Source organism: Ambystoma mexicanum, chromosome 3p, assembly GCF_040938575.1.
Source record: "Ambystoma mexicanum isolate Mex_15411 chromosome 3p, UKY_AmexF1_1, whole genome shotgun sequence".
Lineage (NCBI taxonomy): Eukaryota > Metazoa > Chordata > Amphibia > Caudata > Ambystomatidae > Ambystoma > Ambystoma mexicanum.
Genome location: NC_090925.1, coordinates 83,961,196 through 83,979,511, shown reverse-complemented (window position 1 = coordinate 83,979,511; position 18,316 = coordinate 83,961,196).

Genomic DNA, 18,316 nt, shown 5'->3' with positions numbered 1-18,316 from the left:
CAATGCTCCCTCAAGCCCTGATTAACTGAATTTTGGGTGGATAGAAAGGAGTAGCAAGGAGTCAGGTATACTAGGCAGCAAACATAAGTGCACAAAATAGCACTCAGAATTAGTAAATATATGTTTTAAATGTGCGGTTGAATGAATAAGGTAGAAATGAGTATGGCTGTCTCAAAGAAGTCAGAACACTTATACACTACAAGGCAATGTACTAGCAACAGGCATACGATCAAGAAAATCAACTTTGGAATGAACACATAGTGCAACAAATCACACATGGAGAAATTACATTTGCTAATTTTGACGGGTTTAAATGTCAAAACAGCTTTAAAAATGGGTGAAACAGACAAAATCGGAATACAGTTTTTATGCTGAGGGACAAATGCACATCACAGGGATAATATGAAAGTGAAAGGGTAACCTAAATGACTGACAGGATGAGATTCTTAACAGGAAAGGAAATTCGGGTTTAACTTGAAAGCAGTGGACAAGGAAAATCGATTTGGTAAGGAAATGACCAGTTTCACTTAAATTATATTTTAGTGACTAGATTGTTAAAGAAAGACACGCTATGCTCGAAGGTTAATTTGCAAAGTTAACTTGTTCATACCGCGTTCAGCTCTATAGGGGAATTAATTAAGTTATTCAAAATATGACTAAGGATTTATACAATGGATTATAAGGATGGTGAAAAATGAAGCTAAAACCTAGAAATCAAAAACAGGATGCACAGAGGGTTCTGACTATTTTAACAAGTTACTAGGGTATTTTCAGGATTAATGATAGGATAGAACAAAGGCAAAGTATCAGAATGGGATATGCTACGTTTTGCCCTGGGATGGGATGATACTTACAATCAGCACTTGAATTTGGAATTTGGGACAGCCAACTGGCTGTCTGGACAGCGGGACAAGGATCTGGTCACGGCACAGCGGTGGGCTCTCCTAGACGGGGACAGCTGGAAACCAGGGTTTGATCTCAATAGATAGCAAGGTGCATCAGCTGGATAAAGCAGGTAGCGGGGCAGAGCATGTAGCGCTGGATAATCCCTGTGAGGGTTCCACCACCTTTCTCATTTCTCCCTGAATTAGTCGGATGGTTGTGGGTTTTATTTCTGAAGGGTGGTTCTGCCTGAATAGGAGGGTCTGGATCAGCTATCCCTTTCTTGGCAGCGGAATCTACAATCTGCAGGGTGAGTAGTAATGTCTGGATCTCTGGAGATGTTTAAGCAGGAAGTCAGGAGAGTCAGTCAGGATAGTCAGTCAGTCCTTTGTCTCTCTGAGATTCCACCTTATATAAAGCAGATGACATCACAGGATTTACTATGGGAGCAGACATGCCTCTAACAACTGGATTGGTCAAGGGTGACTGTCACCATCTTCCTCTCAGCTGGTTGGATTTTGTTTTATGGTGCATGCTTAAAATGCCCATGGCCCTCCCACAGTTATTTTTGACAAAAACAGTTTATGACATAAATTGCAAATGTTTAGAGTTGTGGCACTTTTGAAAATCACATAGGAATATTTCATATTTTACACTGAACCTGTCAATCCAATTCCCAAGTGTATACTATGTTCTTTAGTCGTTCTAATAATCTTTCACAATTTTTGGTGGGAAATATTTCACCTAAAATTCTACAATTTTATATATGTGTACATATTATCATAGAACATGTTTGAATTAAATTTCAAAGTTGCACCAAGTATACTTTTCCCATTAATTACATGTTCCTGCCTTTTGTGTCGCCTACATGCTAGAGAAAGCTAAAATGTCTTGTTTTGAAGGCACAGAAATTACATTTAAACTGTTAAACTTTCATATTTCCGGTTGCAGAAATAAAATTCTTAAAGTTTATCCAATAAGATCAGTCTTTTGCCCTAAATGATCTGGCTTTGTCTTCCAAATAAGGGCATTTTCCCCACCCCACAGACAAATGTCAGGCTCTAGCCAGGCTGAGTCCAGTGTTGCCATGGAGTTGCATTTGAAGCTCTCCAGTTGGAGTGGAGGGGAGGTGCTACCAGAAAGTCATACCTATGTGTCCTGGAAATCCTTTGTCTAATGCTGGAGCAGTGCCACAATGTCTGATGAGGGTGCAAGATGCTTCACCCTTGCCTATTCGTATGCCCTGGGTGCTGGTCCACTTGGGGGGAGATAGATCCTGTAGTCAGGAAAGGTAGGGCCCTCTCAAGCCAGGACCTGTCAAACCTGTTTCTTACTGGCTTCACAGCACATTTATTTCTTTTTTTCTTTTTTTTCTTCCCTGAATCAGAAAGCAAGAATGTTGGAATTAACTATCCCATATATGTTTTAAAACAAACCTACATCACATGTCTATGCAAGGACAGGACCTTAATCCAACATTTCACTTTTACACAGATATGTTCTTGTTTGTAAAAAGCACCATTTTACACATGGTTAATTTTCCTTGGCTGTCACTTTACAATGCCGTCTTCCTCTCATCCATTTTCTGAACCTTTCCAAAGCTTCAGTCATTTTTCTAATGCACAGGAATCTGTTCAAATAAAAGATCCTCTGAAACTGACATGAGCTAGGAGAGAGAGACGGCTTTCTGTAAAGCGTTTATCTGTGATATTTTGTTGCAAAAATAAAGCTTTTTTGCGTAAGGCTGAAGTGAAGTTCTTTGTTATTTCACAGATCTTGCCTTGAACAGCCTATCATGCAATGAGAAATACCCCCTGGAGCACAACTTGCATATGGATGAACATAGCTGGGTCTCACTCGATCAGAAGTGTGTGCTGTCGAACAGATAAAAAAGAGCATCAGGGCGCAATCATTTTGAAAGGCAGAATACTTTCTTTTTCACTGAAAGGTTTTGAGCAGGCAGCATAGCAGCGCTGCCTTTGCATTCTTTTCTTTGGTGCAAATGAAGGAAATACTGGCAGCAATTCTCGGGCTGTTCTGTGTTTCATCTTGCCCCATGTGTGGCTGGTAAAACAGCGCAGCCATTATTTGGTGACTGCAAAGCACAGTTTTAATGCAAGGCAATAGTGCTCAACACAGCCGACGCAGCCATTCTGCTGGGGACTGCTGAGATGTGGTTTGGTGATGTAGGGGAGTTCTGCTGGGCGGATAAATGTACCCCCCGAAGTGGGGCATGACAACAGCTTTGATTAAAGTCTTGCAGTTATTTTGTGATAAGAAAGGTTTGATATACCGTAACACTCTAAGGTGTTGAGATTTGCACACAATTTCATCCACGTGTGTTTCCGTGATGAGGGATGCTTCCAGATCAACTCCTAAAGTTTTTACAACTTTTATACTGTAACATTCAATTGCCATACTGGCATATTAAGGTGCAAGTTTGTCTCTAACCAGTGGGGAGCTGAAAATCATCAGCTCAGTTTTTTTACATTTCAAACACATCCAGTGTTTTGAAATTCACCCAGGAGGACCCTCAAAGACAGCATCAGAGACTTCACCCTTAATAAGAATCTGTTCCGACCTAGGGAGTCCTTCCCAATGATATACCCTACTGCCCTAAGAAAGCCAAGGAACAAATGAGCAAATCACTTGAAAGGGCGAGAATGTTAAATGCCCTACAAGGACACGAGGCTGAAACAATAAGAGAGGGCTTTCCAACTAATGACAAAATACAAGTAAGGAACACCAACAGTGCCACCACTCACTTTCCTGATCAGCAGCCTTGGAGATGAACCGAGGATGGTCCCTGTCTTGGTAAAGGCCACTGGAAGGAAAAAGATACCCAATCCTGAGTAAAGACAGGAATATAATATACACCCTCAATGGAGCACAAGGGAGGCTATGGGTGTGTCTTACCGTTGGTGTTAAGGTATGATGTCCAGAAGGTCTGTAACCCAGAAGAGTCTGTAGTTAGAAGAGCAGAGGTTATGGAAAATGGGGAAGGTAGGTTAGTACAGGAGCTAAGCCTAGGCGGCACAAGGGTCTCACTAGTGTCTCACTAGTGTCGGGTTGCAGCTCTTTGTTATCAGCGTAGCATCCACAGTCCTAGTGCCGGAGGAATCCAAGAAGAGGGGCCATGGAAAAAGCAGGTAAGGTGAGGGCGGAATAAGGGAAGGTGTAATGTGAACATTAGTCCCAAGGATTAGGTTGGGGAGTGGAATCCCGCAGAGGAGATGTATTTCTGGATAGACCAATTAGCGTGCAGCCTGACTATGCAATGCAGACCGCACTGGACAGCGCTAGGTGATATGAATGCAACAGGGAATGGTGTTAGAGCCAGAACAAAATGTAGAAGAATGGACAAAGCGGGATGAGGGCGTAACCGAGCCGGGGGTGTCAATTACAAAATTAGGTAGCCAAAGAGAATGCCAGTAGGGGGGCTGATGTCAGGATCATGAAGATAGACAGTAGTTTAACGCAGAACCAAGAACAAAGTCCAAAGAGACAACGCAGGGTCAGCAACAGGAATCCGATAAGTAAAGCAGCCTTGAAGGATAACAAAGGATCGCAAACTGAGCTTCACGAAAAACACAAACAAAGATCAGAAGCACTGTCTCAGTGGTTGCTTCCGGTTTTATAGTTCTTGACTACTCCATTCCCTGGATACAGCGTTGACACCGAGCTGTCTGCGTCAGGTTCACGTGACCGTGTGTGACCTTGGAGCATGAGGTGATTCTTCCGAGCTTAACGGGACCATGGTAACCACAAGGCTATTTTCCAGGAAACAAAGAGTGGCTGTTTCCAAAGCTCAGATCAAGGTAGTCTGCAGCCCAAGTGGGCATTTGATAACAAGTGATAGCGTGATGAGGTATGCATAATAGGATTCATAACAGTTCCGTCCCCCAAAGGTGCCCCCACAACCTGGGAGGCATGGAAACGGGCCAGCAATAAGGGATGTTGTCCAAGGGCTCCCAAGTGCATTCTTCTGGACCATACCCCTTCAGTACCAGACCGTTCCTTCATGTCAAGGATGGCAGCAACCTCATACTCCTCAGAACCGTGGACAGTGACAGAAGTAGGACAGACTGATAGGCGCATGTCAGAAGGGCAGGTTTTGAGGAGCGAAACGTGGAAAACCGGGTGGATCTTCCAATGAGATGGAAGGGTGACACTTACAGCCACAGGGTTAATACAGGCATAGATCCTGAAGGATTCTATGTACCGAGGGTACAGAGAATGCTTACCAGTAATCTTGAGATTTTTTGTGGAGAGCCACACACGGGTACCCACTTGGTAGTCTTGGGCCGGTGACCTGTGAGCATCTGCAAGGCATTTTCCCCGAGCCTGGGCATGAACAAGATGGGCCGGTGTGGACCGAAACCAGATCACGGACAAAGTCCTGAGCTGTGGAGTTACTGGATGAAGGATCTAAGGGCAGAGACCGGGGATGCTGGCCTTAAAGCGCATAGAACTCGGAAGTGCCTGTTGAGGAATGTATGGAAATGTTATATGCAAATTCGGCCAAACGGAGTTCTGAGTATGCTGATATTGTAAACATAGGCCGCACAGGTACTGCTCCAAGGTACCGTTGGTGCACTCTGTTTGGCTGTCTGTCTGTGTGTGGTATGCACCTGAGAACCTATCCTCGATTTGAAATGAAGAGCAGAGGGCCCTCCAGAAATGCAACGTGAATTGGGTTCCCCGGTCTGACATCAGGATCGAAGGTAAGCCAAAGAAACAGTGTACATGTTTCAGGAACAGGTCTGCCAGGACGGGAGCTGTTGGTAGGCATAGACATGGGACAAACAGGGCCATTTTTGTAAAGTAGTCGACTAGCACACAAATAGTGTTAAATCCCTGAATGGTAGATAAGTCGACTAAGAAATCCATAGAGACCAGGTGCCATGGTTAATGTGTGACAGGAAGCAGACGCAGCAAACCCATGGGTCGTCCAGGACATGCTTTGCATTGAGCACATATTTCTTTTGTCTTTTTTTTATTGTTTTTGGTTTAATCAAAATAAATCCTTTACAAAACAGCTTGCAAAATAGTACACACATCAGTAAATTAAATAAACACATCTATTCCAATATCTCATGAAGATAAATATTATGTTAAGAACAATACAAGTTAAAAATAAGAATTCATACACAATAAAAAACGAAATATCGAATGAAGGAAAAACAATATAAAATTTGGAACAAATCCGAGAACAACCAGCAATGCCAAAATGTGAAAGTTAAAGCCTAATAGTCATGATTGAATAGTCAGTAAAAACTACACATGAGTCTCATTGGCAAAAAACTAAGAGCAACATGTTTTCCCAACAAACATGTTATATATCAAAATAAGCATAATTAGACAGTCAATAGTAACTCAGGCAATTTAGGCTCAATGATTGCAAGTAGATCAATTAGTTTAAAGGTAAATCGTAAGCTATAGCCCTCCATGCATCACTTCCATAATGATTCCATTAGTGAGCACATATAGAACAGGAAGATACATAGTCAATAACATCTCTGGCTATTCAAGGCCACCAGCACCACCTTTGTAGAAATTCTAAGGTTTTCTTTCTTCCTGAGTGTGCTGCAACAAGGGAGTTGTGCGTCCACTGCAAGGCTTTGGAGCGTGGTTCCCCAGCAGGAATGTACAATTTACCCTGGATATGCGGCAACCCGTTCACAATGTCCAGGTTATAATCGTGGCGTTCTTGAGAGTCCTGGGCAACACATTCCCGAAGGAGGATCTTGAGGGATGGTTGAGCATAGCATGTACATATAACATGCTCCGATAGGACCGGAAGGCTACTGGGAGAGCGCAGCGGAATTCCCGAATCCAGACGGGAAAGAGCATCAGCTTTAGCATGTAACCGAGCCGGTTGGTATGTGATGTTAAAATTAAACTGAGAAAAAAAGAAATGCCAACGGGCTTGTCCTGCTGTTAAACACTTCATAGATTTGACGGCCTGAAGGTTACGATGATCTCAGTAGACAGTGATCGGATGATGAGCCCCCAGCAGATGATGCCGGCAACTCACGGTCGGCAAGTGTGTAATTCCTCCCATAAGGGGGCAATTTCCGTGGGTAATGGGCAACTGGATGTATTTCCCCCCGTGTCCTTGCATTTCTGAGAGAGTATGGCACTGACTGCGATGCCCGAGGCTGAGGTGAAAGCCACTTTTAATGCCGAAACGGCTGATTGCGCAGCAGGAGTCCAACTAAAGGGCACCCTAGAACTTGTCAAGGCTGTGAGAGGAGCCACTATTGAACAGAAGGACTGGATAAACCGGCGATAAATATTGGAAAAAACCTAAGACGGACTGTAGGGCTTTGGTTGTCATAGGAGCTGGCCAGTTTAGGACTGCCTTGACATTTGAGTGATTCATCTGCACACCGTGGGCCATGAGGTCATACCCCAGGAACTCGACCTTGTTAACGTTGAAGGCACATTTTTCCACCTTTACGTAGAAATAATTCTCCCGGAGTCTCTGAAGGACCACCTTGACATGCGAGACACGTTCTTGGAATGAGGGCCAGTAAATCCGGATGTCATCCAAGTATACTATGACATATCGGTCAAGCATGTCTCTGAAGATATAGTTCATGAAACTCTGGAATGTAGCAGGGGCATTACATAAGCCAAAGGGCATGACCAAATACTCATAAAGCCCATACTGTGTCTTAAAAGCAGTCTTCCACTCATCCCCCTTCCTGATACGAACCACATTGTAGGCCCCACGTAAGTCGAGTTTGGTAAAAACCACAGACGTACCCAACTGGTCAAGAAGAACAGAGATCAGAGGTAGAGCATAATGGTTTTTCATGGTTATGCTCCTGAGTGCCCTATAATCAATACAGGGCCTTAAGTCACCCTCCATTTTAGAAAAGAAAAACAATAGTGATGCCGCCGCCGACCGAGAGGGGCGGATACACCCCAATAGTAGGGCTTTATCGATATAGTCTTTGAGAACCTGGTCCTCATGAGTGGTAAGTGAGTAGACCCTGCCTGTAGGGATTGTAGACCCTGGAATAAGATCAATTAGGCAGTCATACGGTCCATGAGGAGGTAGTTGTTCGGCATTCCCTTTGCCGACGACATCGAGAAATTAGTGGTACTCTATGGGCACAGTGGAATAGGTATCCGTTGAGACCAGGGTGACAGAAGGAGACAGATCAAGAAGTGTCAAATAAAGGCTGTTCTGTATGACCCTATGAGAGTGGAAACAATGTTTGTTGCAATAGTGTGAAGGACACTGTATTTGGTGATCTTCCCAGTCTATGGACGGGTTTTGCATAAGCAACCAGGTTAGACCCAGTGTAACTTTAAATTGAGGTGCCATGATCAGATCGAAGACGATGACTTCTGTGTGTCCCTCTGCAGTTGACATGTGTATGGATATGGTCTGTTTGGTAACCACACCAGAAATCAAAGTGGTACCGTCCACTGCCTTTACTGCCTCAGGCACTGACTTGGTCACCAAAGGTATATCGTTTTCATGAGTGTATTGCAAGCCCATATAGTTATTGGTGGCTCTGTAATCAATAACTACCCTGGTTGAGTCATTCATACCAGATGGCCCTGTAAGAACAACAGGTAACAACATAGGGGAAGAGGCGACAAGAGCACAAAAGTCTAAGGGACCCCAACTATTGACAGGCTTTGGCGTTTCCCGCCTTTCGCACTGGTTTCTTAGGGCAGCACCTAAGAAAATGTTCTGCCGAACCGCAGTACATGTATATGTTGTTTTTCCTCCTGTGCGCTCTTTCACTGGTGGTTAAGGGGCCCCGAAAGGCTCCGACCTGCATCGATTCAGCATCACTTTTTACTGGGACTGATGTTTCAGTAAGCAAAGGCATGTTACAGAGTTGTTTTTTCTCACCCTGTGGTCCCGTCCGTCGGGCATCGATCTGGAGGACCAGTTCCAAAAGCTCTGCGAATCCCATGGGAAATACAGGAACCATGGCAAGGACATCCTTTAAATCGTCTGAAAGGCCTTTGTAAAAGACAGCAGCCTTTTTGTCCTTGGGCCAGTCAGTTTTTTCTACCTATTGATTGAAGCAAGCCAAATAGGACAACAAAGGCAGCGCTCCATGCCGACGGATGAGGAATTCAAGGTATATGGCTTGAGGCTTGTACCGAACATCGAACACCGGTTCATTGCTGTAATTAAAGCATCACAGTCGTATAGCACTACACTATTCGACTCTAACAATGGATTGTCCCAAGCGGCAGTGGTACCCCTGTGGACAACACACATGCAGCCTTGGTGGTGGAATCTGGAAATGAGGCTGGATGACAAAGAAAATGCAACTTGCATTGATTAATGAATGTCCATAGGGCTTGGGTTCAGCGTTAAATCGTTCAGGGGGAGCAAGTGGAAATTGGGCTGACATCAACACAAGCACTGGATCCTGACTAGGAAGGGGATACCCAGAACGGGATGCAGAGGCCACCATGAGGCCTTCTGCCAGAAGGGAGGTGTGTGCTAGGTGTTGGAGAATGTCAATCATATGACAGATAGTGGAGGTCATGTCGTTTCTGAGATCAGTGACTAGTTGCATCAATGCCGCCAATGTCTCAGTGGTATCCATGTTTAAGGCTTCTGATTCTTTCACAAAAACCTTAATACCACAGTAGAACAAGTATGGGTACTCACCCAGGAGGACCCTTAGAGACAGTGTCAGAGACTTCACTCGTAATAAGAATCTGTTCCGACCTCCACACCTGGAGGGAGCCCTTCCCAATGAAAACCAAGGAACAGATGAGCAAACCACTTGAAAGGGCGAGAATGTTAAACGCCGTCAAGGACACCAGGCTGCAACAATAAGAGAGCTTGAATCAGGAGGGCGTTCCAACTAATGACAAAATACATTTAAGGAACACCAACAGGGCAACCGCTCACTAACCTGATCAGCAGAACCGAGGAGGGTTCCTGTCTTGGTAAAGGCCAATGGAAGGAAAAAGATACCCAATCCTGAGTAAAGACAGGAATCTAAAAAAACACCCTCACTAGAGCGCAAGGGAAGCTATGGGTTTGTCTTACCGTTGGTGTGGCGGTATGATGTCCAAAATGTCTGTAACCCAGAAGACTGTGTAGTTGGAAGAGCAGAGGTGATGGAAAATGGGGAAGGTACATTAGTACAGGAGCTAAGCCCGGGCGGCACAAGGGTCGCACTAGTGTCGGGTTGCGGCACTTTGTTATCAGCGTAGCATCCACAGTCCTAGTGCTGTGGAAGGGCCATGGAAAAATCGCGTAAGGTGAGGGCAGGATAAGGGAAGGTGTGATGAATGAACAATAGTCCCAAGGAATAGGTTTGAGGGCGGAATCCCACACAGGAGATGTATTTCTGGACAGACCTATTAGGGTACAGCCTGACTATGGAGTGCAGACCGCACAGGATATCGATAGGCAATATGAATGCAACAGGGAATGGTGTTAGAGCCAGAACGTTATGCAAAAGAATGGTCAAGGCGGGCTGGGGTCGTCACGGAGCGAGCGTTGTGAATTACAAAATCAAGTGGCAGAAGAGAATACCAGTAGGCAGGCCAGAGTCAGGATCACAAAGGTAGACAGTTGTTTAACGCAGAACCAAGAACAAAGTCCAAAGAGCCAAAGCAAGGTCGACAACAGAAACACACAAACGAAGATCAGAAGCACCGTCTCAGTGGTCGATACCGGTTTTATAGTTTTTGACTACACTGTTCCCTGGATATGTGTCGGGGTCACTAAACCGAGTATGAGCGCAGAGCGTGAGGTGATTCTTCCGACCTTACAGGAAGCCCAACGGGACCATGGCAACCGCTATGCTATTTTTCTGGAACAAAAGATTGGGCGTTTCCTAAGCTACAATCCAGGTAGTCTGTGGCCCAAGCAGGCATTTGATAACAAGTGGTAGGGCGATGAGGAACGTGCAATAAGATTCATGACACCGCTGCTGTCTTATAGCCAGTCAGAATCTTGCTGTAAACCCCACTGAGTCGTCATCAGCATAGTTCGTGAAATGGATAGATTTCAGAGAGGTTTATTGTATAGGTTGAGCAGTGATGGGGATAAACATGCCCCCTGCAGGACGATGCTGTGTGTTCATTCCAGTTCTGAGCTTACTTCATCCGAGCACACTCTAGACAACCAGTTGTTCAGATAAGAAAATATCCAATATGAGGCATCTACTGAGCAAATTCCCAGGATGGCTAGTGATGCCACAAGGCATTCATGGTCTTGCAGGTTGAAGTTGGCTGACAGATCCCGTAAAATCAACAGCCCTGAACCACTTTTCTCCAGCACATCCAACATATTGGACTGAAGATATAGGAGAGCACTTTCATTCCTGTGGTTGTTCTTGAATCTCAGTATCAGCATTAGACGTTATTTTTCCACGTGTTGCATCAATTCTGTCCCAGACAGCAGATTGAATCTTCCTGCAATCTTCATCAGATGTAGTAGTGGATTGGGTCTGGAATTTAGGCTTTGAAGAGTTTTCTGAAATTGTTTTCTGCACCTGCAATTTCAATGTCAAAGAAGTTTATTTTAGCTTCATAGATGTGTTTTTATAGATTTGTTGTAACTGCTTGCTTCCATAGTAGTTTATTCTCTGATCTATTATTTTTCAAACTTGGTCTGCCTGTTTGTTCTCCCTCTTGAGTTTAGTGAGGGCTGAGTTGAACCATCTCTGATGTTTCACGTTGTCTCTAACTGCTTGACTTCATAAGGGCCACTTTTTCCAGGACATATTTAATTGTAAACTATATTCCTGTACCAACACGTCTGGAGAATAAGTGTCTGTGTTAATAAAATATTACATTTCATGTTATCACAGTCTTACCAACAGCGGACACAGCTTCCATCTTCTAAGATAAAACCCAAACACATGGTAAAATCAGAAAAGCATTTACTAACGTGGTTTGCAGTTCTCTTCAAACATGTACAGAAAGAAAGCAGTAAAAATATGACATTGCTGCCTGATAAGCATGTCACTCATCCCACATACTCCTCAATTATGAACCTCACTTACAATGATTTGTGAAACCTGCTCCTCTATTCCACCTGAGTTTCTTTCAGCCGGAGTTTATCTGCGCGAACCTCACACAGCCCACGGGCACAGCCTTGGAATCTCAGTCACTCCGATGCCAGAACAACACCTCCCTGTCTTCAAACTGCAGCCCCGGAGCCCAGTGTCCCTGAATGGCAAAGATAGGAATCGATTCTCAGAATGAACTACCCACGCCTCTCAGCTCTGTTGCCTATATTGTAACCCTGTCAATCAAAATTAGCCCTGCCTTTCCTTAACACCTACCATATTAGCCAATCACATTACAAGGGCCTTCATGTAACTATTTACAGCCTGCATGAAGACAGCTCATTTGTTTTTTTTTGTTTTTTTTCCTACCGTGCCTACTTCCTTCTCCATGGAAAAACACTAAAACAGAATGAATTTCAATCGGTGTTTACTGAACTGCATTACAATGTTAATTGGGACAATTCATTTGTTACTGGGTTTCTGTTAATCAGAAGTTAGTATGTTATATATGTCATTTTATCAATGCAGTACTTCACAGATTGAAATACACCTATTTTGCGTATATGCACATTAAACCTGTCTTTTCTGCATTCTTTTTCATGTAATTTCCATCTCTTCTCTACCTTCAGGCTAATCCCATTAACCTGCTGATATGTATCCCTTGTTTGTTCTCCCTTGCACCCATTTGGATTTTAAAATGACTGCATATTTTGTTGGGTGTTTCTTAAAATGAGCACCCATTTGCTGGCTGCTAGTAAACACACTGGCCCTCATTACGACCCTGGCGGAAATTGAAAAACGATGGCGGAAATGTAATACCGCCATCGAATACCGCTCAGTGCGATTATGACCCGTCACCGTAAAGTACGATGCCATCAGCGACACCGTAGTGAACGCTAACTGCACCAAGTACGCGCACGCGCGCCATGCAAAACCGTAATTACCACCATGGCGCAACGGTACGCGAATTCTGACCCTAGCGGACATTTACTTAACGCCATCAAGCATGGCAGAAAGTACCATTCCGCCATGGTGAGAATTACGGCATCGTGAAACAACCGTAAATGGCCCTACTGAGTGCCTGTACACCACTCCCTGCCCACATAGCACAACTCCTCGTAGGTGCAATGAAGTTACACAATGCAACCAGTGAAATGTACAAGTCACCCATGCATGCCAACGAACAAATGAATGTAGGGGCTCCAAGTGCCTTGTGAGTGCCCATCCATATTTGGCATGTCACCATTGCCGTACTGATGCAGCACAGGCATGTGAAGGTTCAAGTACAGCAATATGAACTGAAACATGAGACAAAACAACAACAGGCCCCCATCGCTTGACACCAGTGTAAGGCAACATTCAAAGCAGTATCCTGAGGGAGACTGCACCAGCCCTGTACCCTTGCCAGTAAACAAACCAACCATCAGCATAAGCATGTACCACACAAGTTGGCAGAGTGACTGAGCAGCCAGGCTCATCTCAAGAGGGGCCAATGGGAGCTGCAGGGCACCGATGGCACGAATACAGAAGCTATTCCAATGGACATGACCTCAGTCTCCCTCCAATAAACGCACGCAAACACAGGCACCTGTGACCAGCCATTTTCTGATAATCACATCATTCCACCAATCCACCTGGCTGACCGGCATCTGTTACACAACAGCTAATCCCCCGCCCCTGAGCATGATATCATTAAAACAGTCATAATGGCAGCACCCATCCCTGACCTTACTGGGCTTCGTAGTCAAACGCGGCCAGTACAGTACCACACAACTATACTCAGAAGCCGGAACCCAATGCAGATCTTCTCACAATACATCGCTCCACAAATAGGAATATGCTACATTACTTGCAAAGAATAACGCTACACGGTTGATATCAGAATAAAATTTTAATGCACATCAAATTCACCAAGCCCATACAGCTATTAGGTCATAAACTCCAAAATATTTTCCATCACTGTGGGCTGCATCCGCAATAAATGACCAGCTTCTTCTTGTGTAACGCCCTGTTCCTTCATGGTACACAGGGGCTACATTCACGTTCAAAAAGGCAACATGGAAGTGCCTAGAACCGCAGGGCCGTCCCATTAGGTAGGCACTAGTCCAGCTGAAAGGTTGATATGTAGCTCCTAGCCACTAGTACTGCGTAAGGGCATGTGGCCCATTGGCGATCGTCCCATAAGATCGTAATGGTGCTCCACTGATTAACTCGAAGCAGCAGGTGTCGGGAGTAAAAGCCATCTGCAGGAGTGGCATACAGATGGCAGCGGCAAAAGGGGAGGAGATACCTGTCACCAAAATGAAATGAAAAAGAATAGTATGGGCATCAGAACTTCTTTTGTATTACTCACTTCATTGATCACACTAAATCTACAGCCATATGCATGCTAGCCCACTCAAAAGGATTATTTCCACCCAAAAATCACTTGCGAATCATAACTATATAAATCGAGTTGAAAACACTATTACAAACGAGTGTTTGTGTGCATGCGTCTGTTAAGACAGAATCCATTAGATGGGATTAGTAACGTGCATAGACACAAGTGTTTGAAGGCGCGTCGAGACAGGGAGGGTTCAACAAGGGCAGATAGACGATGGTCCCACTATGGCAGCTCTGCATCACATAGCGCAGGGGAAGGGGATAGATTCCAAAAAGCCATGTACATGGCAAACTCTCAATTAAATCATCTGTCCATGCATCCATACATCATTCCCTCATCCCGGTATAAAAACGCCTGATCATTTACTCACATCACATTTGAAATTTCCATTGAGTCTGTGCTTGATGCAGTCTGCAAAATCCACTGTGCTCCAGCCCGGAATTCTAGTGTTGTGAAGTAACATGTATTTGGGAACGTCCTGCCTTATCGTCCACTACGCTATTGCGCATCCCATACTATTCATATCAATCATTGCATTCTCGCCATGGCCCCTGTCCCAAGGACATTAAACAATAGAACGTTATATTTGCAGTCAGACCTGTGGGCGTCTCCTCGCTGCTAGCTGAAAACCGAAAGCGCTGTCCTTCGAATTCCTCATTTGCAACATCACGTCGAAAAGGCATCTGTGACCGCTTGAAATCACAAATTCATCCATGTAGTGCGGCAGTGTGTGAAAATGGCTTCACTCACAAATGGGACGCCCCGCCCGTCGGTGAACCTCGGTACAGTGCTGCATGAGGGTCCACCGTTAATCGAGTACTACATTCCACTGACCCTTCACAAGTTTGTTCGCGACTGCAAAGATAGTATGTGAAACAATGGGACCATAGCAGAATGAACATATAAACCAATATTTCACTGCCATCGGGATTACATACATGATTGTAATAGCAAGATGCCATGCGTCACATTGCAGCGTTGTGTGCGGGACGTGCTCGCCCAAAGGGGATTGCAGCTGGCACAGGTGGAATGAATCACCACAGGTGGAGGCTATACAGCCTGAAAACACATAAATTGCACACCCAACCCCCTCCCACAACCACACCCACTCCAAAATGCTACCGGCAGGACTAGCGATGTTGGCCCTGGGGGACCTGATAGCACTGCAAGTACTACAACTTCAAGAAGAAGACGAACACCAACTACTACAACAACCGGCCGCACAGAGGAGACGCAGGAGGAGGAGGAGGGCAAGGCAGGGCCAGCAAGGCCCACCAGCACAGCCACTACCACCACGCAGGCAGCCCGCAATCCCACGCCTCCGAGCTCATCCGTTCAACCTCACTGCTGAGCAGATCCACACCCTCTACCGTTTGGACCGGGACACCATAACCGCCATTGTGAACATGACACACTGCAGTGCCTTCTGTGGCATCCATTGGGGGGACCTGTGGTGCTGCTGTTGTGGGCATGCTGGCTGCTGGGGTGCCTGTTGTAGTCCCCTACTGTGTGCTGCCACTTGATTTGTGCTGCTGCCATGTCTTGATCTGTGCAGCTGAGGTGGAGGGTCTTTGGCCGTTGGTCTTGGCCCTCTTTGCAGGTGTGCTGGTAGGGGTGTCCTGGAGCTCGTCGTTTGAATCGGACCCTGTGGTGGAGTAAAGGAGGGCGAGCGTTATTTATGGGTCTGTGGAAATTGGAATGGCAATGTATCACATGCATTGGGGTGGTACCTGAGGGTGATTTGGGTCAGGGCCTTGGAGGTGGTTTCATTTTTGTGTGGATTGAGGATGCAGTTGTTTTGCAGCCTGCAGTTAGGGTGTGCATGCTGCACGTGTAGAGGGTGTTTTTAGGATTTTTAATTATTTATGTTTTTAATGTGACTTTTTAAGTGCGCTATCAGGCCAATGTATGTGGACGTTCTCCTGGACATGTGTTTCTGTTGTACTATGTGGACACATGGTACTTCACATGATTGGACATTGTGGATTTAGCATTGTTTTATTTGGCCCACCTACCTGATTCTTCGGATGTCTGCACTCCTTTCTCCATCCCTCCGACTCCCTCTATACTCTCCATTCCAATGGTGGAGGCACAGATTTCTTCCCAGGGGGTCAACTTGATGGGTGATTCCGATCCTCCCCCGGTAGCTGTGGCAATGTTACGGTTGGCTGATAGTATGCTCCGTACGCGTATCCGCAAGTCGTCCCGTCGCTTTCTGCATTGCTGTGGGTTGCGGGGTGCGCTCCCCACCGCACTTACCCGCTGTGCCACCAGGGCCCATATGGCCTTCTTGTTCGCAAGTGCCGTCCTGGTCATTTGCGTCGAGAAGACGACGGCAGCATTCTCCTGGAGGGTCTCTGTGAGCACGGTGAGTTCCTCATGTGAGAAGTGGACCTGCCGCTTGCGGTCGCATGCTTTTTTAGCAACTTTTCCCATTTTGATTGTTTTAACTAGGGTGGCTAACGGGTTGGGATGTGTCTCAGGGTCGGATTTGTAATGGTTGTGTTGGGATTCTGATTTTGTAGGTGTACGGCGTGCTGTTTCCCATTCCGGCCCCATGTTTTTACTTCCGTTTCCGCATATTTACGGTCACCGTATTTTGCGATTACCGCTCATTACGGTGACCGCTATGATGGGTGGCGGAATTGCACCTAGGGCGCCGTACGACGGCGGTGAGGGGCTTTTTGGGGACATTTCCGCCATCGCGGACTTTGCACTTCCGCCATGGCGTAATGCTCGTGCCCGATGGGTCAGAATTAGCCGCACTTTACTCCATCGTGCAATGGCGGAAACGCTATTTACGCTATGGCGGTCAGGTCAGTTACTTTCCGCCAGGGTCGTAATGAGGGCCACTGTCATTTCAAAACACTGCCAATTAACACATCGCCCTTCAGACACATTTTATAGTGGCTTCTTTTTAAAACACTGTTAATGAAACCCCATTTTGCTTCCCTTAGAAACTCTGCTATCTGCACACATGTGTTGTTATTTGCATAAATTAATACACCATATATCCCTACACCTAGGGATAACATCTGACTATTGGTTAGGTATTGGTTCCACCTGGAAATGATGGCCCTTACAACCACCCCAGTTTCAATGTAGCAGTAAATGTAAAAAAATAAATATTATACAAATAAATTGAATATGTTGGGATTGAAGAGCTGCGTGTATTGCATTAAGTGAAGCATTTTTGATTCAAGGAGAAGGCATGTGTATAGAGTTAGCGTCTACAACAATTGTCGATATGCATCTCCTATTACAGACAGGAACCCAACAATTTGGCAAGCAGTCGAGAAAAGGGCAGTAAAGTTGCAGGTAGCAGTGGTAAGAACATGGCATATTCATGCGACTAGGAACTTTGAGAATATTTAAATATAAATACAGAAGTAAAGAAAATAGCAGATTTCAGTCTCCAGGTGTTAGAGGTAGTGTTTAATGAACAGAAGAATGAGTTTCAAGTTGTCCATCATAGAGGCATGCTGTGTACTCCCATGGATGTATCATGTTTTGTTTAGAATGAAGACTGAGTAGCCATATCTTATCATACCTATATGTGTAATACTGTTATTTGTTCTCCTGGCAGGTATAATTATGTGCTGTTGTAGGTGTTGTAGTAAACAAGGGCAGATAATAGTGTACACTGCACCCTCCAGACCCTGTTATTACACTCCCAAAGATAACTTCTTCCAATTTGTCATGCTATGTGATGTGTATGAGCTTGATTGCAATAACCGTTGATTAACTTTGCAAAATTAGAAGATATTGCTAGGGGGCAATAAAGGCCATTGGGCATGACTCCCAAAAACATGACCTCTTGTAGCATAAATTAAAGAAAAAAGATGAAAACATGCTTTATTTATAGTTTCAGATGTCTAACTGATCTTTCTCTGTTACACTAAAAGCACAATGGGGGATTGTGGTAGTGTGCAGTGCCCAGACTACATTAATAAATAACAACAGGGGAGCTGGAGATGGGGTAGGGGGGTTTTCGTTTCAGGAAAATAAACCTCTGGACTACAATGCTCACTTT